The 25,387-nt window shown below is 47.6% G+C and overlaps 6 non-coding genes and 1 pseudogene across 6 annotated transcripts; all 7 read right to left on the bottom strand.

Annotated features, from left to right (window-relative positions):
• Positions 1–232: 232 nt before the first annotated feature.
• Positions 233–423, bottom strand: LOC136573766 (U2 spliceosomal RNA). Its single transcript, XR_010785986.1, has one exon. It is a non-coding gene; the product is annotated as a U2 spliceosomal RNA (small nuclear RNA).
• Positions 424–3,012: 2,589 nt separating this feature from the next.
• LOC136573958 (U2 spliceosomal RNA) lies at positions 3,013–3,204 on the bottom strand. Its single transcript, XR_010786157.1, has one exon. It is a non-coding gene; the product is annotated as a U2 spliceosomal RNA (small nuclear RNA).
• Positions 3,205–11,125: 7,921 nt separating this feature from the next.
• LOC136573970 (U2 spliceosomal RNA) lies at positions 11,126–11,316 on the bottom strand. Its single transcript, XR_010786168.1, has one exon. It is a non-coding gene; the product is annotated as a U2 spliceosomal RNA (small nuclear RNA).
• Positions 11,317–16,342: 5,026 nt separating this feature from the next.
• On the bottom strand, positions 16,343–16,478 carry LOC136574190 (U2 spliceosomal RNA; annotated as a pseudogene).
• A 2,611-nt stretch (positions 16,479–19,089) lies between these two features.
• Positions 19,090–19,280, bottom strand: LOC136573765 (U2 spliceosomal RNA). The gene has a single exon (XR_010785985.1). It is a non-coding gene; the product is annotated as a U2 spliceosomal RNA (small nuclear RNA).
• A 2,623-nt stretch (positions 19,281–21,903) lies between these two features.
• Positions 21,904–22,094, bottom strand: LOC136573832 (U2 spliceosomal RNA). The gene has a single exon (XR_010786050.1). It is a non-coding gene; the product is annotated as a U2 spliceosomal RNA (small nuclear RNA).
• A 2,601-nt stretch (positions 22,095–24,695) lies between these two features.
• On the bottom strand, positions 24,696–24,886 carry LOC136573764 (U2 spliceosomal RNA). The gene has a single exon (XR_010785984.1). It is a non-coding gene; the product is annotated as a U2 spliceosomal RNA (small nuclear RNA).
• Between the last annotated feature and the right edge of the window lie 501 nt (positions 24,887–25,387).

The following is a 25,387-nucleotide window of genomic DNA, read 5'->3' as shown; positions in this document are numbered from 1 at the left end:
GAGTGCGGCTGCCATATGAACTGGTGTGTGTGTGTGTGTGTGTTTTGCTTCCAGTTGTACCTGTGCTGTGCACACTCTGGCAGACGCAGCTGCTCAGTGGATACAATGTTGCGAGCAGACGGGCTGAGTGTCAATCAAAGTGCTTGGGTGGTAGCAGCAGCCGCCGCCACAGCTGCGCTGCACCTCTTGCTCGTCGGTTTTGTTTTTCTGCTTTTGGAAACTGCTGTAGGAAAGGGGGTGCACCGGTCCTGGAGGTACTGCAATACCAGGTCAATGCGTGGAGTGGACAGAGCAAGCTCTTTTTCCAGCTCCCTGTTCTAAAAATCCATTTAATATATGGTCCCCAGATAGGGGACGTATCAGATATTAAACTGATAAGAACAGATACTACACTTGATCTTAGCCAAAAGGCCGAGAAGCGATAACCCGAAATGGGTTTCACCTGTAGCCCGGCCCGCCCAACTCCACTTCCAAGGCTTGAGGCAACACGCTCAGCCAGCACTCTGGGCGCACCCACAATGCACCCAGGCAGCTGGGAGAGCTATTAAAACTTTCCATAGCCCCGCCCCACGCCTTCTCAACCGCGCCCAGCCTCACACCCTCAGTCCTTCCTCTTGCACCGTGCTCACGCATCCTAGGCTTGCAGAGCCTGCTGCTGCTGCTACTGCAGGACTCGTCAGCTCCCTACAAAGGATGGTTAAGCCGGCGATGACACTAGAAGCAAGCACTAGTTTGTCTCTGAAGGTGCGTCGGTCGGTCGGTTGGAGGGATCTCTTCGGCCGGCCGCATTTCCAGTGGGGACGGATGGAAACTTTTAACCTAAAATAAGGGAAATTGGCTTCGGCCCCATAGGGCTTTATTGCCTTCCCCTGGGCCAGCATTAGTAGACCCTAGTAAGGAGAATATTAGAGCGGCATGGTCATCCGAAGAACTTAAAAACATACAGCAGGCCTTTTTTGCCCGCCCGCCATACATACATACATACATAACTACAGATTTTATATTTTTTTTTACATATATACATTATATACACACACACACACACACACACACACACACACAATCTTAAATCTATCTTTAATCTATATCTACAAAATCTGTAATTTAGAAATAATCCATATCTATATTCTACATAATTAATAAAGATAGATAGATAGATAGATAGATAGATAGATAGATAGACTCACTCACATACATGCATACATACATACATACTGTATGCAATTGAGCCAGGTGTTTGGAAGGCTGACGATGTCACTCCTTTGTGATGTCATCAATTTAGAAGCATTAATACCGGGCTTGGCAGCCATTTCAGTCAGTCTCTGCTGCAGCTGGGAGACGGGAGATGGTCTTTATTTCCACCAAGAAGCTGCAGAACTACCGGTAACTGCATCATTTTTATTTTATTCAATATAGGTTTTATTGGTTTCATGGAGGGGGGGAAACTTTTGCCTTATCTCAAAGCAATGTAAAATTAACTTTGACAATGAAACTTAATAAATCAATTTCGAGTTGAACTATATCATGTTTGTCTGTGATATTTTATAAGGTCTACAAACAGGGGAATGAGGGGAGGGTAAGGGGGGGGTAGGTATCTATGACACGGGAGAAAGAAAAAATAAAACAAAAAGGGGGGGGGGGCGGGCTCCGGAATTGTTGTTTCTCTTTACGATTGTGGTTTAAACGTGTTACTCACATGTCCCTGTCTGTAACCACTTGGTAAATAGGGGTGAGCTCCGGGCATCTATCCATATCGCCCAGGTGTGATACAATTTATCATAGCCTGACGGCTCATCTGGAAGCCTCATTCTCTCCATACGCTCTATTTCGTGGATCATTGCTATTTTTAGTGGAGTGCATTTTTTATGCAGCACACAAGGGGGAGACAGCGGCCTACCAAAATCGAGTTGGCTGCTGCTGTGGCTTTCTTTTTTTAAAAAAAAGGTAGGTTCCGTTCTTCCATGGTGAGGAATAGGCAGGGAGGTTCGGTTTTTGCCAGCTGGGGAATGCTTATAGGCAAGGCCTTATCCCTGGTGGTGCGTGTAACGTCAGACCACGTTTTAGACATGCAGCAGCAGCATTCAGTCAGTGGCTGACAAACGAGCTCCATGCAAGTTTACATTAAACAGACACATTTCTTTCTTTACTGTATTGACTGCGGTCTGTAATCGAGCGGTTGAACTGTTTCTGTGTCCATGCATTGAATAAAGCAATACATCCTTGTAAAGTAGGCGTCCGTTCGTTGGAGTTCTTTGCTCCCCGAGTGTTGCTCCATCTCTAAACGTTGGCCTGGATCTTCATGGACGAATACTGCCCATCCCACGTGGAGCGTGTATCTCAGCCCGCGTGGAGTGCTGCAGTCCAATGAGGTATTCCGTGCTACATAGCAAGCCTTGGGCCTGTGTGATTGGGGGTCCGCTGCTGTCTGTCCACTCTGAAGCGCGCATCCGGGGCCGGCCGCTTTTCGACTACCAGCGACTGCAGGTCACACACACAGGCTGGTTGGAATGGCCTAGCATTATCCTGATCCGGAGGTGTAACTTGAAGCTGCGGGGCCCCAGTACAAAGTCTGGAACTGGGCCCCCAAACTATAAAGCGTCATTGATAGCATTGGTTTACAATGTGGGGAAGAGAGACTTTATGGGCCCCCTAGGGCTCCGGGCCCCCTGCACATACACCCATGACCCGAATACGTGGAGCATACAGACGCAGGCTGCCAGGATACGCTGTGCCTGCCCGATGTTTCCAACTTGGCTATTAGCGCAGCGGTAGGTACGAACTATAGAGTGCGGCTGCCATATGAACTGGTGTGTGTGTGTGTGTTTTGCTTCCAGTTGTACCTGTGCTGTGCACACTCTGGCAGACGCAGCTGCTCAGTGGATACAATGTTGCGAGCAGACGGGCTGAGTGTCAATCAAAGTGCTTGGGTGGTAGCAGCAGCCGCCGCCACAGCTGCGCTGCACCTCTTGCTCGTCGGTTTTGTTTTTCTGCTTTTGGAAACTGCTGTAGGAAAGGGGGTGCACCGGTCCTGGAGGTACTGCAATACCAGGTCAATGCGTGGAGTGGACAGAGCAAGCTCTTTTTCCAGCTCCCTGTTCTAAAAATCCATTTAATATATGGTCCCCAGATAGGGGACGTATCAGATATTAAACTGATAAGAACAGATTTTTTTTTTTTTAAGTTGACAAACCCTCCACAAGGGGGGGTGTTTTTATTTGCACAACATATATTTACATAGACGCTTTAAAAATGCTTATCAATAGTACATTAAAACATATTAAATAACACATTAAAACATACCATTTAAAACATTCGTCTACATAATATACATTAAAAATTACAGAACAAATTAAAAATCACATAAAAGGGCACTTGGTGGCATCAGATTATGGAGCTCCATTCTGCTAAAAACCATTTTCTTGCTAAAACAGGAAAATTTTTCTTGTCTACTAAAAAGTATTGGTGCATCTCATTAAGAGTAATTGATAAAATGTCCTTCACAGATAAAACTTCATGTTTAAAAACTAGAATATTTCTGGTTTTCCATAGAGCTGCTTTGACCGAATTGACCATCTTCCATGCCATAATTCTTTGAGTCTGTGTGGGGCATTCCAGGCATCCATATAAAACGACATCCAATGTAAGTCTCTTAAGTCCTGTAATCTTTCTCATGAGCGGCAATATTTTAGTCCATACTTTCTTGGCGATAAAACAAGTCCATATTAGATGTAGTGTTGTTTCTTCTCCTGGGCATCCGGGTCTTGGGCATGCGGCAGTGTTGGTCAAACCTCTACGATGCTGGAATGCCCGGCACGGAAGACAGTCATGGACGCAGCTCCAGGCCAGATCTTTCTGTGAATTAAAAAGATAATGATTAACCATCATCCAGGTCTCTTTACTCTTTTTTTCGTTAAAATTACTGACTTGTACATAAAAACCACTTTCTTTTATGGTTTTTAAAATGCCTTTACTATTCATTAAAATTTGCGCACTTTTGCCAGTAAAATTATATAAAATCACTATTTTTTCTAAAATCTTATACTCACAGGGCAAGTTAAAAGAATAAGGGGAATTTAAAACCGTGTGGAACCATCCATTCCTCCTCATAAAATAGCCAGTGTTGTATCGTAAAAAATAAGACCAATAGTGATTTTTAAAAAGAGCACCAATACACATACTAAAATACTTCGTATATAAAAAGGCTTTAAAATCAGGGAAATCTTTTCCTCCCATCTCCTTCGGCTTCATTACGATTTCCCTGCTGAGTTTTTCCATCTTGGAGCTCCATAAGAATGTGAAGCATGCCTTTACAATTTTATTAAAAACTCTGCCAGGAGGGGGAAACACCAAGCTTAAATACAGTAAAATGGGTAAAATCACGGCTTTTGTGACTAAAACCCTCCCCTCCATGGTCAGCTGCCGCATGCTCCACATACAAATTTTCTTATTGACTTTCTGTGCCACCAAGTCCCAACTATTAAGACCTCTGTTGTCCTCGTTGAAGGAGACACCTAAAATTTGCACTGAGTCGGACACAGGGATGGGGACATCTGACAATGGCAGGTCCCCGATGTTTAAAATGCTACTCTTGTTAAAATTTACCTTAAAACCCGAGGCGCAGCAATAAAACTCAATTTGCCTTGATGCTCTCTGGATTGACAGGGTGTCCCTTCCAAGTATTGCCACATCGTCCATGTACCCCACTACTTTGGCCTCGATCCCCCCCCCGCCGGGCAGGGGGATCCCTCGGATCTGCTTGTCCCGTCGGATTGTACATAAAAGAGGCTCTAGGGCGCAGATAAAAAGTAGTGGGGACAAGGGACACCCCTGCTTCACCCCGGAGTTTAAAAGCACTTCCTGTGTCCTAAAACCATTGACTAAAATTCTGCTTGTGCAATTATTGTAAAACGCTTTAAGAGACAATAAAAAACCTTCCGGTATACCCATTCTCTCTAAAACCTTAAAAAGATAAAAATGTGACACCCGGTCAAAGGCTTTCTCGAAGTCTATTGTTAAAATAGCCATTTGACCTTTCCTTGACTTGGTGTCACTTATGCAGTCTTTTATGAGGTTAAGATTCTCCCATATTGCCCTCCCGGGCACCCCACAGACCTGGTTGGGGTGTACAATTTTGCTTGCTACGGTCTTTAAACGATTTGCACATATTTTTGCCATTATCTTGTAGTCGCTGTTCAGAAGGGTGATCGGTCTCCAGTTCTTGATGTCGGTTTTGTCTCCTTTCTTATATAAAAGAGACACGTCACCCTTCCTCCAGGACCCCGGGAGGGCTTTAGATATAAAAACTTCTGTTAAAAGGGAGAAGAGGTCATCCTTTAAAATACCCAAAAAAGGTGACATAAAACTCTATGGGTATACCATCGGGCCCAGGCACCTTACCTGGTTTAAAACTCTTAATAGTCTCTAAAATCTCCTGTTCTGTGATGTCCCTTGATAAAATCTCACGAGAACCAGGATCTAAAACGTCAGTGATCTCCTTCAACGAGTCATTCATAAAATCAATGTCAACAGGTTTAGTATTAAAAAGATCCGCATAAAACTCATACACTTTCTTTAAAATACCCTGTACGTCCTTGGTGCCACCGAGATCATCGAGGACTGTCCGCTTGTCTCTAATCTTCTTGAAGAAGTACCTGGAGCAGGTTTCATTTTCCTCCAGATGTTGCACTTTGGAGCGGAATATAATTTCTTTTCCCCTCTGCTCCAGGCACCGGGCGATCTCTTTCTTCACCTCGATGATCTCGTGGTCCACCTCTATATCATGTTCACGGAACTTATACAGGGTCTGCAGGCGAGTATTCAGGTTAGAATAAAATGTGCGTTTTTCTTTGGCTTTGGTGATCCCAACTTTGATGAAGAATGTTTTGATTTTTATCTTCATCTTCTCCCACCACTGGCTGGTGGGAGTGTTGGGATCCTTCACTCGCCTGCAATCTTTATAAAAAGTGATAAAATCGGATAAAACCTGCGGATCTTCTAAAAGGGACACGTTAAACTTCCAGGCATTTTTACCGGATTTCCTCTTTAAAACGGTATCAACTTTAAAATATAAAAGTTTATGGTCAGAGAAAATGTTGGTAAAAGAATCACATCTAAAAGGCAGTACTTGATAAGAACAGAACATAAAATCTATCCTGGAGCTGCAGATCTTATTGCTCCAGGTAACGCCGGCTTCCTCTGATGCGTTGGGATTGCATTTCTTGAAAGCATCAGTGAGCTTGGCGTCTAAAATCAGATTTTTTAACATAGATGAGGTCTTATCATAATTTCTGCTCACTGAGCTAGAAAGCCGGCGTTCCCCCTTTAAAATACAATTAAAATCCCCTGCTAAAATCAGGGGGTCAGAATCATTAATAAAAAGGGGTAAAATCTCTAGCATCTCTGCTCGCTCTGTCTTATTTGCTGATCCATAAAAATTTAAAAACTGCCATTTAATACCATTGATAAAAGCCTTGACCAATAAAACTCTGCCTGGTAAAATTTCATTAATAGCATCAATTAAAACGTTCCCCTTAAAAAGAATGGCGACCCCCGCCGACCTGGTCTCGTTAGAGCCGGACCAGACCGACGGTCCATGTGCCCAGTCATCTTGGTATTTTTTGTACTGGGCTCTATGCGGGATGCCGCACTCCTGCAGGAAAAAGACGGAGGCAGCAAAAATAGTCAGATAGTTGAAGAGGGCGACCCTCCTCACGTGGCTCTCGATACTTCTGACATTAAACGTGAGTCCCGATAGAGCAGCCATTGGAGACTAGGAAATATGTGGGTCTTCTTAGAAGTCTCCGGGCAAGCCAAAGACCTCGCTGACACTCTCGCACTCCCCCGCATCCGAATCTATCGTGAACGGCGATGCTGGAGAGGAACCTACCTCACTTAGTGGACCCCCAACGGTGCCCGAAAGAGGGATCTGTGTAAGATCCCATATTGACTCTATCTCGCTCGGAATCTCCATGGGGGCTAGCTGGTCAGCTCCCTTGTCCGTTTCTGTCCCCTCTGTCGGGGTGGGTACTCGGCTCGTTCCTGTCTCTGCCTCCTCGGAGGTGGCTTCCCGCGCCCCCTCCTGGCCGGGAGGGGGAGGGGCCCTCTGGGATGATGCCGCAGGGGGTACTTCCCCCGGGTCCTCCGCGCTCGTCGGAATCTCCGGTGTTCCCCCCTGCACCACCTCCGAGTATAGCCTACCACCTGAGCCTTTCCTCCTTTTTAAAACTGCCGCCGTGCCCCCAGGGTCCTCCGCCTCAGGCACCGTTTGAGCGGGCATCGTGGGAGGGCCTGGACCGGCTTCCCCGACTCTTCTACCTCTACCAGTTTCCCGGGAGGGAGAGCCAGTCCGCCGATCACTCACCCTCCTCTTGATGCTCCGCTGCTCTTTACCGCTCTGGGGGGGTCCACCCGAGACCTCCATCTCTTCAGGTTCCTCTCCCTGGGGGGGTGCTTTCTGGTTCTCTGGCTGCCCTGGCCGCTCTTCGGTTTTGGGTCGCCCTTGCTGCTCCGTCTTCTGTGCTCTGTGGGGGCAAAACGTGTAGAGGTGACCAACACTGCCGCAGAAATAACAACCTTTGCCTTTTTTACACTCGCTTGTCTCATGATCAGTGCCCCCACATTTCTTGCATGTACTCGCACAGGAATCTTTTTGGTGACCGTATGTTGAACAAACCCTGCAGAAGTCGGGCATTCCCGCAAAGTACAGGTCGCCATTCACTTTGCCCAATTTAAAACGCGCGGGCGGTAAGATCACTCCCCCTGGCCAACTGGGGTCACTTACACACGTGGCCTGGAAACGCCACTTCGAGGTCCAAATACCAAACTCGTTCATAATTTTTCCCATACATCTGACGGATTTAAAATAACGTAGCAGAAAGTCCTCGACCTCTTTCACGTCAGTGTAAGGAGAATACATCTTAATCACCACGAGTTTGGTTATGTCAAGGACGTGCTCGACTAACAAGACTCCCTCCAGCTTCGGATCTTTTTTCTCCGGTATAGCAGCCACTAGGTCACGGAAAATGCCATTTTCTGTAAACGTCACGTCATAGATCCTACGCTTTGGGTAGTCTTGTATAGCCAGTATTTCTCGTTTTTGCACGTTAAAAACGCCTCTAAGCACGTCCTCGACCACATACCTCAGGCCACGTGTGTCCGCACTATCCAAAAAAGAGACACGTATCGTGTTCTTGATCCGCGCATAAGCCGGTATATCGCCTGGGCTTTCGCCCATTTTTAGAATGTGTTGTGGTCACAAAAACCGCTTCTGTGACCAACCAACAAACTAAGCGCCCTCCTCTGGCCCGGAGACCAGAAGAGGCAGGGGGATCGCGACTCGTTTACCCTGGGACTAATCCCTCTCCCTAATGGCAGCAGGCGGGTGAAGCCCACCGAGGTGGGCGATCCCGCCAGGCAAAGGAGAGGGGTACCCGAGTTACCTTCTGGCTAAGACTTCCTGTACAAAGTACACTTGATCTTAGCCAAAAGGCCGAGAAGCGATAACCCGAAATGGGTTTCACCTGTAGCCCGGCCCGCCCAACTCCACTTCCAAGGCTTGAGGCAACACGCTCAGCCAGCACTCTGGGCGCACCCACAATGCACCCAGGCAGCTGGGAGAGCTATTAAAACTTTCCATAGCCCCGCCCCACGCCTTCTCAACCGCGCCCAGCCTCACACCCTCAGTCCTTCCTCTTGCACCGTGCTCACGCATCCTAGGCTTGCAGAGCCTGCTGCTGCTGCTACTGCAGGACTCGTCAGCTCCCTACAAAGGATGGTTAAGCCGGCGATGACACTAGAAGCAAGCACTAGTTTGTCTCTGAAGGTGCGTCGGTCGGTCGGTTGGAGGGATCTCTTCGGCCGGCCGCATTTCCAGTGGGGACGGATGGAAACTTTTAACCTAAAATAAGGGAAATTGGCTTCGGCCCCATAGGGCTTTATTGCCTTCCCCTGGGCCAGCATTAGTAGACCCTAGTAAGGAGAATATTAGAGCGGCATGGTCATCCGAAGAACTTAAAAACATACAGCAGGCCTTTTTTGCCCGCCCGCCATACATACATACATACATAACTACAGATTTTATATTTTTTTTTACATATATACATTATATATACACACACACACACACACACACACACACACACACACACAATCTTAAATCTATCTTTAATCTATATCTACAAAATCTGTAATTTAGAAATAATCCATATCTATATTCTACATAATTAATAAAGATAGATAGATAGATAGATAGATAGATAGATAGATAGATAGATAGATAGATAGATAGATAGACTCACTCACATACATGCATACATACATACATACTGTATGCAATTGAGCCAGGTGTTTGGAAGGCTGACGATGTCACTCCTTTGTGATGTCATCAATTTAGAAGCATTAATACCGGGCTTGGCAGCCATTTCAGTCAGTCTCTGCTGCAGCTGGGAGACGGGAGATGGTCTTTATTTCCACCAAGAAGCTGCAGAACTACCGGTAACTGCATCATTTTTATTTTATTCAATATAGGTTTTATTGGTTTCATGGAGGGGGGGAAACTTTTGCCTTATCTCAAAGCAATGTAAAATTAACTTTGACAATGAAACTTAATAAATCAATTTCGAGTTGAACTATATCATGTTTGTCTGTGATATTTTATAAGGTCTACAAACAGGGGAATGAGGGGAGGGTAAGGGGGGGGTAGGTATCTATGACACGGGAGAAAGAAAAAATAAAACAAAAAGGGGGGGGGGGCGGGCTCCGGAATTGTTGTTTCTCTTTACGATTGTGGTTTAAACGTGTTACTCACATGTCCCTGTCTGTAACCACTTGGTAAATAGGGGTGAGCTCCGGGCATCTATCCATATCGCCCAGGTGTGATACAATTTATCATAGCCTGACGGCTCATCTGGAAGCCTCATTCTCTCCATACGCTCTATTTCGTGGATCATTGCTATTTTTAGTGGAGTGCATTTTTTATGCAGCACACAAGGGGGAGACAGCGGCCTACCAAAATCGAGTTGGCTGCTGCTGTGGCTTTCTTTTTTTAAAAAAAAGGTAGGTTCCGTTCTTCCATGGTGAGGAATAGGCAGGGAGGTTCGGTTTTTGCCAGCTGGGGAATGCTTATAGGCAAGGCCTTATCCCTGGTGGTGCGTGTAACGTCAGACCACGTTTTAGACATGCAGCAGCAGCATTCAGTCAGTGGCTGACAAACGAGCTCCATGCAAGTTTACATTAAACAGACACATTTCTTTCTTTACTGTATTGACTGCGGTCTGTAATCGAGCGGTTGAACTGTTTCTGTGTCCATGCATTGAATAAAGCAATACATCCTTGTAAAGTAGGCGTCCGTTCGTTGGAGTTCTTTGCTCCCCGAGTGTTGCTCCATCTCTAAACGTTGGCCTGGATCTTCATGGACGAATACTGCCCATCCCACGTGGAGCGTGTATCTCAGCCCGCGTGGAGTGCTGCAGTCCAATGAGGTATTCCGTGCTACATAGCAAGCCTTGGGCCTGTGTGATTGGGGGTCCGCTGCTGTCTGTCCACTCTGAAGCGCGCATCCGGGGCCGGCCGCTTTTCGACTACCAGCGACTGCAGGTCACACACACAGGCTGGTTGGAATGGCCTAGCATTATCCTGATCCGGAGGTGTAACTTGAAGCTGCGGGGCCCCAGTACAAAGTCTGGAACTGGGCCCCCAAACTATAAAGCGTCATTGATAGCATTGGTTTACAATGTGGGGAAGAGAGACTTTATGGGCCCCCTAGGGCTCCGGGCCCCCTGCACATACACCCATGACCCGAATACGTGGAGCATACAGACGCAGGCTGCCAGGATACGCTGTGCCTGCCCGATGTTTCCAACTTGGCTATTAGCGCAGCGGTAGGTACGAACTATAGAGTGCGGCTGCCATATGAACTGGTGTGTGTGTGTGTGTGTGTTTTGCTTCCAGTTGTACCTGTGCTGTGCACACTCTGGCAGACGCAGCTGCTCAGTGGATACAATGTTGCGAGCAGACGGGCTGAGTGTCAATCAAAGTGCTTGGGTGGTAGCAGCAGCCGCCGCCACAGCTGCGCTGCACCTCTTGCTCGTCGGTTTTGTTTTTCTGCTTTTGGAAACTGCTGTAGGAAAGGGGGTGCACCGGTCCTGGAGGTACTGCAATACCAGGTCAATGCGTGGAGTGGACAGAGCAAGCTCTTTTTCCAGCTCCCTGTTCTAAAAATCCATTTAATATATGGTCCCCAGATAGGGGACGTATCAGATATTAAACTGATAAGAACAGATTTTTTTTTTTTTTTTTTTTTTAAACCTGAAAGGCTTTATTTACACAACACAAAAACACTTCATCACATCAAATACAACTTAAAGACATGTCAAACTCCTGACAAATCAACTAATTCAATCCATTTTTTGACTTTCCATATCCCCTCCGCATCCACCCCCCCTTTGCTTTTGTCCCACAAATAAATAAAGTATAATTTCCCCAGCACCATTCTCACACTGTCCCTAACACTCAGATCCTTCCGCTTAAACACATACACATTCCTTACATCCCACAACACTTCCTTCACACACGCCATAAACAGCCACAACAACCTCTGCCTCACACAATCACTCACACCAAACCCGAACATAACCAACCCATAATTAATGAACGTGGCCCCTGTTATTTCCTTGCACAGAGGGCCGAGTCTCCGTAATACATTCTGTGCATAGCCGCAGTTCCAAAAAACGTGCATCACACTCTCACATCCACCGCACCCCTCTCTCGGACACCTTTCATCCCTCACCAAGCCTCTCACACGCTGAAACTCTCGTACCGGTAACACACCATGCAGACTCTGCCATACTACCTCACTCTGCTTATTACTCATCCCATCCATTCGCACCTTCTTCCACACGCTCTCCACATCCGCTCCTCGCACAGAATTGATATCACACACCACATCCTTACTCTCAATCATTCTCTGGACCATCCGCTTATTCTTCAACACGCTCACCTCACACTCACTCAACTCAAACTTCACTACAAAACTCACAACCCATTCATACCACTTGGGACTCTCAAACGCCACTGGCTTACGTAAATCATACTCACACCACTTCATCCGCACACACAGTCTCCCAGCTAAGTACCTCATCATGCACGCACCTTTCGAATCTTTCTGGACCAGCACCAATAAGTAAACTATGATGTTACACCCAAAATAGACTTCTAGGTTGGGGAAGCCCACTCCCCCCTTCCTCCAGCTCTTTATAACCTCCTCTCTCCTCAGCCGCTCCATCCTAGACCTCCAGAAAAAGGTGAAAATGATCCTATTCAGACCCCTGAGGGTCATGTAGTCTGGTGGAAAAACCATGGCTATATATAGAAAAATTGGCAAAATCACGCTCTTTATTACCAGGGTCTTACCTATAAAGGTAAGACTCCGCAGCCTCCAAAAATTCAAGCGGCTTTCCACCTTTCGTTTTGCCTCCTGCCAGCTCTCTTTTCCATCCAGGTTGCTATCAAAGCTGATCCCCAAAATCTTAATGGCACCATTCACTCCATTTATACCTGCATCCGCACTCAGCACAGCCTCACCAAACACCTTACATTCACTCTTGTCCCAATTCACTCGGAAGGCAGACGCACCGCAAAACACGGACACCAACAGTCTCACCCTCCTCACAGCACACTCAGACTCACACATCACACACACATCATCCATATAAGCACTCACCTTCCATTCTCTCCCATTGCTGCCAGGAATATGGATCCCCCGCACCACCTTATCTTTTCTGATCATGCAGAGCAAAGGCTCCATGGCACAAATAAACGCCACTGGTGACAACGGACACCCCTGACGCACTCCAGACTTCACATTCACTCTCCTTCCAACCTTCCCATTCACCAACATTCTGCTAAAGATACTTTCATACAAACTCCTCACTCTGCACACAAACTCAGCTGGAAATCCCATTCGCAACAACACACGAAACAAAAACCCATGCGACAACCTGTCATACGCCTTCTCAAAATCCACACTCACCACATACACATTCTTCTTTCGCTTCTTGCAGTCCCACAACACATCCCTCATCAGACACAAACTCTCATGCACACGTCTGCCAGGCACCGCACAATACTGATCCTCACTCACCACACACTCCACCACGTCACGCATACGGTTGGCGATTATCTTGGCATAGATTTTATAATCACTATTCAGTAGTGTAATAGGACGCCAGTTCTTTAGATGTTTCAGATCCCCCTTCTTTGGGATCAGCACAACCACACCCTCACGCATACTATCAGCCATCTCCGCATTCATCCACATGTACTTGCACACCTCACACAAATCCTTGCCCACCACATTCCACAACATTCGGTAGAACTCTACCGGTAGTCCATCTGCCCCGGGTGTCTTGTTTAATGCTAGGCTTTGCATCACCTCAAAAACTTCATTTGTGGTCACCTCCCGCATAATGGATGCTCGCTCCACCTCCCCGAGCCTACCCTCTACCTCACTCAGAACCTCACTCTCCAGACATTCATCCCTCCACTTATCCGCATACAACTCCTCATAGAACCCCGCAATCACCTCATGCACCCCCTCCCCCCTCACCTCACACTCATCCTCATTCACCACACACTCAAAAGTTGGTTTCTTGGCAAAAGCTTTCTTAAAAAAGAAACGTGTGCATTTTTCGTCATGCTCCATCTTGTCTGCTTTAGCTCTATATATAATGCTCCTGCCTTTCTGAGTCAGGTAGTTATTTATGTCCCTCTTAGTCTGTATTATGTCCTGCTGGACCTCCATACCATTCTCACGGAGCTTTAAAAGGAAGCACAGACGGGCACTGAGCCTTATGTACTCCTTCCTTTTCTCTTTTGCTCTTTTGTAACCTGCAGACTTAAAGAAAACTTTTGTTTTTCTTTTAACCCATTCCCACCACGCCAAGATGTTAGGGAAATCCACCTTTCTCCTACTCCACTGTTTGTATTCACATTCATACTGCACTCTCACATCCTCACACTCCAGATGACTTACATTTAACTTCCATACGCCCCTCCCACACACAACACTCTCCCTAACCACAAGCTCACATAACACACTCTCATGATCAGAAAACAAAACCGGTTTTTGCTTGTAACTAATGGCGGTAAAATCATGTGATATAAAACAAAAATCCAGGCGGGAGTGAATACCCCCCCTGTCTGCATGATACGTAGGCATAAATGGTGAAATATTGCATAAAACCTGTACATCCTGTAAATGAAAATCTGTAATAATTTCAACTAAGGTTTACCCCGATATGTCCAGGGGAAACTTTGTTACATCACAGTTCATATCCCCAACTAATATGACGGGCATCCTGCCCTGCATAAAGAACTTAATCTTGTCAAACAAGGCTTTGCGCTCACTCTTACCTGTGGGCGCATACACATTAATAATACGCAACTTTACGTTCTTATATAGTACTGTGGCTGAGACGCATCTCCCCACCTCTATCACTTCATGACTCAGTAGCTCTATATTCCTGGTATTTATCAGGATCGCTACTCCATCGTTTTTGTTTGATCCACTCCCAGACCATATGGCTCCTCCGTGGGGCCACTCACCAGGGCCAACCTCACTGCTTATACCACATTCCTGTAGACATATTATGGACGCACTTTCTTGCCTTAGCAGGCTCAATATGGCTGCTCTCCTGGTCTTACTTTGGAAAGCACGCACGTTCTGGGAGTGGATCAATAGGGACATAACTTTATACAAACATACATAAACATAGAGTCAAGGCATAGGGTTCATGGCATCAAAGCGCCTAACATAACCCCATATGGTCGCCTTCATCTGGCGCCAGCGCTTCAAAGGGGTTGCTGGTTTCCATCGCCTCATTTCCACCCTCCTCATTACGTCTTTTTTTTGCAGCTTTTCTATCTGCCACTTCGGCAAACTCCTCCTCACTGTCACTGATTTGAAACCCACCACCCTCCCTGTGACACAAAACCGTCTCTGGCGAGGAAAAGCTGCCGATGATCCCAGACGGTCGGATGGGGCTGTCCACCTCCTCTATTATTTCTTCCAGGTGGCGGATGACCTCCGACACCTGGGCTTCCGCTGCCGCACTCAAATCCACACCTATAGCTTTCTGGCTTTCAACCTTTCTTTTAATGTTCTGGCCAGGCATGGTCTTTGCAGGGGTAGGCGATGCAGAAGTAGTAGCAGCCGCAGCGGGCTTTACAGAAGCGGGAACGGCAACAGGGGCAACAACAGCAGCCGCAGCAGACGGTGCGGTGACAACAGCCGCGGCAGGCGGCACTACAACAGAAGGCGGTGCTTTAACAGCAGCTGCGACCGAAGATGCAGCAACAGCAGGTGGCACAACAACAGGGTTAATGCCTGCGGCAGATGGCTCAGAAGTAACAGCCGGTGGTCCAGAAGCAGGGACACTTGAAATAGGAGTCATAGCCACATCATTAGTTTTTGCAGAGGCTGGTTTTGGGGCAGCAGCCGCAGCACTCACAGCAGGTGTGCAACGAGCCTTAGCAGCACCTGTGGCTGCCGCGCCCCCAACAGCCGCACCCAAAGTAACTGTCTCTGGCTTGCCTGCAGCACAGTCTGCATAAGTCCTCCTCCAGAAGTCTCTGGGGCGGTCGGCCCCCGGACAGTCCTTACAAATGTGCTCCTCGGATCCGCAAAGGTCGCACCGTCTGGGCTTTGGGCAACCGCCCGCATGGTGCCCCTCGCCCTGGCAATTCCGGCAGACTTGCCCCTTAGTACACTCGTCTTTTATGTGTCCGAATTGACCACAGTTTCTACAATAGCGGGGCTGTCCAGGGTACGTCAGATACCCGCGGTTTCCGGCAATAGAAAAGTTCGCGGGTGGGTGCATCACCCCCCCCAACCGATTTGGGTCCATCCTGAACCGGACAAAGAATTTATACTTGCAGTTAAAAATATCAAGAATGTTTTTTTGCTTGTCACCACCACGCACATTCTCGCAATATCGCCTCAGAAAGCTTTCTATTAGCGCCACGTCGGTGTACGGGTTGTACACGTGTACAATAACAGGCTTTTCTTGTATGCCGAACAAAGGCGTAATCCTCACCCCCTTCAGGAGGTCACTGTCCTTAAGGGCACGTAGCCGTTCGTATGCATTCAAACAATCATATTCTTCGCAGAATGTAACGTCATACTGGCCTTGTTTTGTAAAGTCCTGGACGCTGTAGATTAAAGCCTTTGTCACGCCACATTTCTCCATAAGGACATCCCGTACGATATAAACCAAGCCGTTCCTCGTCCTGTCGGTAGGGTCCACGTCAAAGCGGATGGTGTTGCGGATTCCAGCCATCGTCAACGAAAGAATCTGTCGGTTATGAAACCACAGAGGAAATTCTGCTTCAGCAGTAGGGCCTGGGCCGAACCCAGCTCACTCACAACCTTCCAGCCAGACCAAGTACTACACTTGATCTTAGCCAAAAGGCCGAGAAGCGATAACCCGAAATGGGTTTCACCTGTAGCCCGGCCCGCCCAACTCCACTTCCAAGGCTTGAGGCAACACGCTCAGCCAGCACTCTGGGCGCACCCACAATGCACCCAGGCAGCTGGGAGAGCTATTAAAACTTTCCATAGCCCCGCCCCACGCCTTCTCAACCGCGCCCAGCCTCACACCCTCAGTCCTTCCTCTTGCACCGTGCTCACGCATCCTAGGCTTGCAGAGCCTGCTGCTGCTGCTACTGCAGGACTCGTCAGCTCCCTACAAAGGATGGTTAAGCCGGCGATGACACTAGAAGCAAGCACTAGTTTGTCTCTGAAGGTGCGTCGGTCGGTCGGTTGGAGGGATCTCTTCGGCCGGCCGCATTTCCAGTGGGGACGGATGGAAACTTTTAACCTAAAATAAGGGAAATTGGCTTCGGCCCCATAGGGCTTTATTGCCTTCCCCTGGGCCAGCATTAGTAGACCCTAGTAAGGAGAATATTAGAGCGGCATGGTCATCCGAAGAACTTAAAAACATACAGCAGGCCTTTTTTGCCCGCCCGCCATACATACATACATACATAACTACAGATTTTATATTTTTTTTTACATATATACATTATATATACACACACACACACACACACACACACACACACACACACACACACACACACACACAATCTTAAATCTATCTTTAATCTATATCTACAAAATCTGTAATTTAGAAATAATCCATATCTATATTCTACATAATTAATAAAGATAGATAGATAGATAGATAGATAGATAGACTCACTCACATACATGCATACATACATACATACTGTATGCAATTGAGCCAGGTGTTTGGAAGGCTGACGATGTCACTCCTTTGTGATGTCATCAATTTAGAAGCATTAATACCGGGCTTGGCAGCCATTTCAGTCAGTCTCTGCTGCAGCTGGGAGACGGGAGATGGTCTTTATTTCCACCAAGAAGCTGCAGAACTACCGGTAACTGCATCATTTTTATTTTATTCAATATAGGTTTTATTGGTTTCATGGAGGGGGGGAAACTTTTGCCTTATCTCAAAGCAATGTAAAATTAACTTTGACAATGAAACTTAATAAATCAATTTCGAGTTGAACTATATCATGTTTGTCTGTGATATTTTATAAGGTCTACAAACAGGGGAATGAGGGGAGGGTAAGGGGGGGGTAGGTATCTATGACACGGGAGAAAGAAAAAATAAAACAAAAAGGGGGGGGGGGCGGGCTCCGGAATTGTTGTTTCTCTTTACGATTGTGGTTTAAACGTGTTACTCACATGTCCCTGTCTGTAACCACTTGGTAAATAGGGGTGAGCTCCGGGCATCTATCCATATCGCCCAGGTGTGATACAATTTATCATAGCCTGACGGCTCATCTGGAAGCCTCATTCTCTCCATACGCTCTATTTCGTGGATCATTGCTATTTTTAGTGGAGTGCATTTTTTATGCAGCACACAAGGGGGAGACAGCGGCCTACCAAAATCGAGTTGGCTGCTGCTGTGGCTTTCTTTTTTTAAAAAAAAGGTAGGTTCCGTTCTTCCATGGTGAGGAATAGGCAGGGAGGTTCGGTTTTTGCCAGCTGGGGAATGCTTATAGGCAAGGCCTTATCCCTGGTGGTGCGTGTAACGTCAGACCACGTTTTAGACATGCAGCAGCAGCATTCAGTCAGTGGCTGACAAACGAGCTCCATGCAAGTTTACATTAAACAGACACATTTCTTTCTTTACTGTATTGACTGCGGTCTGTAATCGAGCGGTTGAACTGTTTCTGTGTCCATGCATTGAATAAAGCAATACATCCTTGTAAAGTAGGCGTCCGTTCGTTGGAGTTCTTTGCTCCCCGAGTGTTGCTCCATCTCTAAACGTTGGCCTGGATCTTCATGGACGAATACTGCCCATCCCACGTGGAGCGTGTATCTCAGCCCGCGTGGAGTGCTGCAGTCCAATGAGGTATTCCGTGCTACATAGCAAGCCTTGGGCCTGTGTGATTGGGGGTCCGCTGCTGTCTGTCCACTCTGAAGCGCGCATCCGGGGCCGGCCGCTTTTCGACTACCAGCGACTGCAGGTCACACACACAGGCTGGTTGGAATGGCCTAGCATTATCCTGATCCGGAGGTGTAACTTGAAGCTGCGGGGCCCCAGTACAAAGTCTGGAACTGGGCCCCCAAACTATAAAGCGTCATTGATAGCATTGGTTTACAATGTGGGGAAGAGAGACTTTATGGGCCCCCTAGGGCTCCGGGCCCCCTGCACATACACCCATGACCCGAATACGTGGAGCATACAGACGCAGGCTGCCAGGATACGCTGTGCCTGCCCGATGTTTCCAACTTGGCTATTAGCGCAGCGGTAGGTACGAACTATAGAGTGCGGCTGCCATATGAACTGGTGTGTGTGTGTGTGTGTGTGTTTTGCTTCCAGTTGTACCTGTGCTGTGCACACTCTGGCAGACGCAGCTGCTCAGTGGATACAATGTTGCGAGCAGACGGGCTGAGTGTCAATCAAAGTGCTTGGGTGGTAGCAGCAGCCGCCGCCACAGCTGCGCTGCACCTCTTGCTCGTCGGTTTTGTTTTTCTGCTTTTGGAAACTGCTGTAGGAAAGGGGGTGCACCGGTCCTGGAGGTACTGCAATACCAGGTCAATGCGTGGAGTGGACAGAGCAAGCTCTTTTTCCAGCTCCCTGTTCTAAAAATCCATTTAATATATGGTCCCCAGATAGGGGACGTATCAGATATTAAACTGATAAGAACAGATACTACACTTGATCTTAGCCAAAAGGCCGAGAAGCGATAACCCGAAATGGGTTTCACCTGTAGCCCGGCCCGCCCAACTCCACTTCCAAGGCTTGAGGCAACACGCTCAGCCAGCACTCTGGGCGCACCCACAATGCACCCAGGCAGCTGGGAGAGCTATTAAAACTTTCCATAGCCCCGCCCCACGCCTTCTCAACCGCGCCCAGCCTCACACCCTCAGTCCTTCCTCTTGCACCGTGCTCACGCATCCTAGGCTTGCAGAGCCTGCTGCTGCTGCTACTGCAGGACTCGTCAGCTCCCTACAAAGGATGGTTAAGCCGGCGATGACACTAGAAGCAAGCACTAGTTTGTCTCTGAAGGTGCGTCGGTCGGTCGGTTGGAGGGATCTCTTCGGCCGGCCGCATTTCCAGTGGGGACGGATGGAAACTTTTAACCTAAAATAAGGGAAATTGGCTTCGGCCCCATAGGGCTTTATTGCCTTCCCCTGGGCCAGCATTAGTAGACCCTAGTAAGGAGAATATTAGAGCGGCATGGTCATCCGAAGAACTTAAAAACATACAGCAGGCCTTTTTTGCCCGCCCGCCATACATACATACATACATAACTACAGATTTTATATTTTTTTTTACATATATACATTATATATACACACACACACACACACACACACACACACACACACACACACACACACACACACACAATCTTAAATCTATCTTTAATCTATATCTACAAAATCTGTAATTTAGAAATAATCCATATCTATATTCTACATAATTAATAAAGATAGATAGATAGATAGATAGATAGATAGATAGATAGATAGACTCACTCACATACATGCATACATACATACATACTGTATGCAATTGAGCCAGGTGTTTGGAAGGCTGACGATGTCACTCCTTTGTGATGTCATCAATTTAGAAGCATTAATACCGGGCTTGGCAGCCATTTCAGTCAGTCTCTGCTGCAGCTGGGAGACGGGAGATGGTCTTTATTTCCACCAAGAAGCTGCAGAACTACCGGTAACTGCATCATTTTTATTTTATTCAATATAGGTTTTATTGGTTTCATGGAGGGGGGGAAACTTTTGCCTTATCTCAAAGCAATGTAAAATTAACTTTGACAATGAAACTTAATAAATCAATTTCGAGTTGAACTATATCATGTTTGTCTGTGATATTTTATAAGGTCTACAAACAGGGGAATGAGGGGAGGGTAAGGGGGGGGTAGGTATCTATGACACGGGAGAAAGAAAAAATAAAACAAAAAGGGGGGGGGGGCGGGCTCCGGAATTGTTGTTTCTCTTTACGATTGTGGTTTAAACGTGTTACTCACATGTCCCTGTCTGTAACCACTTGGTAAATAGGGGTGAGCTCCGGGCATCTATCCATATCGCCCAGGTGTGATACAATTTATCATAGCCTGACGGCTCATCTGGAAGCCTCATTCTCTCCATACGCTCTATTTCGTGGATCATTGCTATTTTTAGTGGAGTGCATTTTTTATGCAGCACACAAGGGGGAGACAGCGGCCTACCAAAATCGAGTTGGCTGCTGCTGTGGCTTTCTTTTTTTAAAAAAAAGGTAGGTTCCGTTCTTCCATGGTGAGGAATAGGCAGGGAGGTTCGGTTTTTGCCAGCTGGGGAATGCTTATAGGCAAGGCCTTATCCCTGGTGGTGCGTGTAACGTCAGACCACGTTTTAGACATGCAGCAGCAGCATTCAGTCAGTGGCTGACAAACGAGCTCCATGCAAGTTTACATTAAACAGACACATTTCTTTCTTTACTGTATTGACTGCGGTCTGTAATCGAGCGGTTGAACTGTTTCTGTGTCCATGCATTGAATAAAGCAATACATCCTTGTAAAGTAGGCGTCCGTTCGTTGGAGTTCTTTGCTCCCCGAGTGTTGCTCCATCTCTAAACGTTGGCCTGGATCTTCATGGACGAATACTGCCCATCCCACGTGGAGCGTGTATCTCAGCCCGCGTGGAGTGCTGCAGTCCAATGAGGTATTCCGTGCTACATAGCAAGCCTTGGGCCTGTGTGATTGGGGGTCCGCTGCTGTCTGTCCACTCTGAAGCGCGCATCCGGGGCCGGCCGCTTTTCGACTACCAGCGACTGCAGGTCACACACACAGGCTGGTTGGAATGGCCTAGCATTATCCTGATCCGGAGGTGTAACTTGAAGCTGCGGGGCCCCAGTACAAAGTCTGGAACTGGGCCCCCAAACTATAAAGCGTCATTGATAGCATTGGTTTACAATGTGGGGAAGAGAGACTTTATGGGCCCCCTAGGGCTCCGGGCCCCCTGCACATACACCCATGACCCGAATACGTGGAGCATACAGACGCAGGCTGCCAGGATACGCTGTGCCTGCCCGATGTTTCCAACTTGGCTATTAGCGCAGCGGTAGGTACGAACTATAGAGTGCGGCTGCCATATGAACTGGTGTGTGTGTGTGTGTGTGTTTTGCTTCCAGTTGTACCTGTGCTGTGCACACTCTGGCAGACGCAGCTGCTCAGTGGATACAATGTTGCGAGCAGACGGGCTGAGTGTCAATCAAAGTGCTTGGGTGGTAGCAGCAGCCGCCGCCACAGCTGCGCTGCACCTCTTGCTCGTCGGTTTTGTTTTTCTGCTTTTGGAAACTGCTGTAGGAAAGGGGGTGCACCGGTCCTGGAGGTACTGCAATACCAGGTCAATGCGTGGAGTGGACAGAGCAAGCTCTTTTTCCAGCACCCTGTTCTAAAAATCCATTTAATATATGGTCCCCAGATAGGGGACGTATCAGATATTAAACTGATAAGAACAGATACTACACTTGATCTTAGCCAAAAGGCCGAGAAGCGATAACCCGAAATGGGTTTCACCTGTAGCCCGGCCCGCCCAACTCCACTTCCAAGGCTTGAGGCAACACGCTCAGCCAGCACTCTGGGCGCACCCACAATGCACCCAGGCAGCTGGGAGAGCTATTAAAACTTTCCATAGCCCCGCCCCACGCCTTCTCAACCGCGCCCAGCCTCACACCCTCAGTCCTTCCTCTTGCACCGTGCTCACGCATCCTAGGCTTGCAGAGCCTGCTGCTGCTGCTACTGCAGGACTCGTCAGCTCCCTACAAAGGATGGTTAAGCCGGCGATGACACTAGAAGCAAGCACTAGTTTGTCTCTGAAGGTGCGTCGGTCGGTCGGTTGGAGGGATCTCTTCGGCCGGCCGCATTTCCAGTGGGGACGGATGGAAACTTTTAACCTAAAATAAGGGAAATTGGCTTCGGCCCCATAGGGCTTTATTGCCTTCCCCTGGGCCAGCATTAGTAGACCCTAGTAAGGAGAATATTAGAGCGGCATGGTCATCCGAAGAACTTAAAAACATACAGCAGGCCTTTTTTGCCCGCCCGCCATACATACATACATACATAACTACAGATTTTATATTTTTTTTTACATATATACATTATATATACACACACACACACACACACACACACACACACACACACACACACAATCTTAAATCTATCTTTAATCTATATCTACAAAATCTGTAATTTAGAAATAATCCATATCTATATTCTACATAATTAATAAAGATAGATAGATAGATAGATAGATAGATAGACTCACTCACATACATGCATACATACATACATACTGTATGCAATTGAGCCAGGTGTTTGGAAGGCTGACGATGTCACTCCTTTGTGATGTCATCAATTTAGAAGCATTAATACCGGGCTTGGCAGCCATTTCAGTCAGTCTCTGCTGCAGCTGGGAGACGGGAGATGGTCTTTATTTCCACCAAGAAGCTGCAGAACTACCGGTAACTGCATCATTTTTATTTTATTCAATATAGGTTTTATTGGTTTCATGGAGGGGGGGAAACTTTTGCCTTATCTCAAAGCAATGTAAAATTAACTTTGACAATGAAACTTAATAAATCAATTTCGAGTTGAACTATATCATGTTTGTCTGTGATATTTTATAAGGTCTACAAACAGGGGAATGAGGGGAGGGTAAGGGGGGGGTAGGTATCTATGACACGGGAGAAAGAAAAAATAAAACAAAAAGGGGGGGGGGGCGGGCTCCGGAATTGTTGTTTCTCTTTACGATTGTGGTTTAAACGTGTTACTCACATGTGTCCCTGTCTGTAACCACTTGGTAAATAGGGGTGAGCTCCGGGCATCTATCCATATCGCCCAGGTGTGATACAATTTATCATAGCCTGACGGCTCATCTGGAAGCCTCATTCTCTCCATACGCTCTATTTCGTGGATCATTGCTATTTTTAGTGGAGTGCATTTTTTATGCAGCACACAAGGGGGAGACAGCGGCCTACCAAAATCGAGTTGGCTGCTGCTGTGGCTTTCTTTTTTTAAAAAAAAGGTAGGTTCCGTTCTTCCATGGTGAGGAATAGGCAGGGAGGTTCGGTTTTTGCCAGCTGGGGAATGCTTATAGGCAAGGCCTTATCCCTGGTGGTGCGTGTAACGTCAGACCACGTTTTAGACATGCAGCAGCAGCATTCAGTCAGTGGCTGACAAACGAGCTCCATGCAAGTTTACATTAAACAGACACATTTCTTTCTTTACTGTATTGACTGCGGTCTGTAATCGAGCGGTTGAACTGTTTCTGTGTCCATGCATTGAATAAAGCAATACATCCTTGTAAAGTAGGCGTCCGTTCGTTGGAGTTCTTTGCTCCCCGAGTGTTGCTCCATCTCTAAACGTTGGCCTGGATCTTCATGGACGAATACTGCCCATCCCACGTGGAGCGTGTATCTCAGCCCGCGTGGAGTGCTGCAGTCCAATGAGGTATTCCGTGCTACATAGCAAGCCTTGGGCCTGTGTGATTGGGGGTCCGCTGCTGTCTGTCCACTCTGAAGCGCGCATCCGGGGCCGGCCGCTTTTCGACTACCAGCGACTGCAGGTCACACACACAGGCTGGTTGGAATGGCCTAGCATTATCCTGATCCGGAGGTGTAACTTGAAGCTGCGGGGCCCCAGTACAAAGTCTGGAACTGGGCCCCCAAACTATAAAGCGTCATTGATAGCATTGGTTTACAATGTGGGGAAGAGAGACTTTATGGGCCCCCTAGGGCTCCGGGCCCCCTGCACATACACCCATGACCCGAATACGTGGAGCATACAGACGCAGGCTGCCAGGATACGCTGTGCCTGCCCGATGTTTCCAACTTGGCTATTAGCGCAGCGGTAGGTACGAACTATAGAGTGCGGCTGCCATATGAACTGGTGTGTGTGTGTGTGTGTGTTTTGCTTCCAGTTGTACCTGTGCTGTGCACACTCTGGCAGACGCAGCTGCTCAGTGGATACAATGTTGCGAGCAGACGGGCTGAGTGTCAATCAAAGTGCTTGGGTGGTAGCAGCAGCCGCCGCCACAGCTGCGCTGCACCTCTTGCTCGTCGGTTTTGTTTTTCTGCTTTTGGAAACTGCTGTAGGAAAGGGGGTGCACCGGTCCTGGAGGTACTGCAATACCAGGTCAATGCGTGGAGTGGACAGAGCAAGCTCTTTTTCCAGCTCCCTGTTCTAAAAATCCATTTAATATATGGTCCCCAGATAGGGGACGTATCAGATATTAAACTGATAAGAACAGATACTACACTTGATCTTAGCCAAAAGGCCGAGAAGCGATAACCCGAAATGGGTTTCACCTGTAGCCCGGCCCGCCCAACTCCACTTCCAAGGCTTGAGGCAACACGCTCAGCCAGCACTCTGGGCGCACCCACAATGCACCCAGGCAGCTGGGAGAGCTATTAAAACTTTCCATAGCCCCGCCCCACGCCTTCTCAACCGCGCCCAGCCTCACACCCTCAGTCCTTCCTCTTGCACCGTGCTCACGCATCCTAGGCTTGCAGAGCCTGCTGCTGCTGCTACTGCAGGACTCGTCAGCTCCCTACAAAGGATGGTTAAGCCGGCGATGACACTAGAAGCAAGCACTAGTTTGTCTCTGAAGGTGCGTCGGTCGGTCGGTTGGAGGGATCTCTTCGGCCGGCCGCATTTCCAGTGGGGACGGATGGAAACTTTTTACCTAAAATAAGGGAAATTGGCTTCGGCCCCATAGGGCTTTATTGCCTTCCCCTGGGCCAGCATTAGTAGACCCTAGTAAGGAGAATATTAGAGCGGCATGGTCATC

Source organism: Eleutherodactylus coqui, chromosome 7 (assembly GCF_035609145.1).
Source record: "Eleutherodactylus coqui strain aEleCoq1 chromosome 7, aEleCoq1.hap1, whole genome shotgun sequence".
NCBI lineage: Eukaryota > Metazoa > Chordata > Amphibia > Anura > Eleutherodactylidae > Eleutherodactylus > Eleutherodactylus coqui.
Note: the sequence above shows the minus strand (reverse complement) of the source record. Positions and strands in the feature narration are given on the sequence as shown.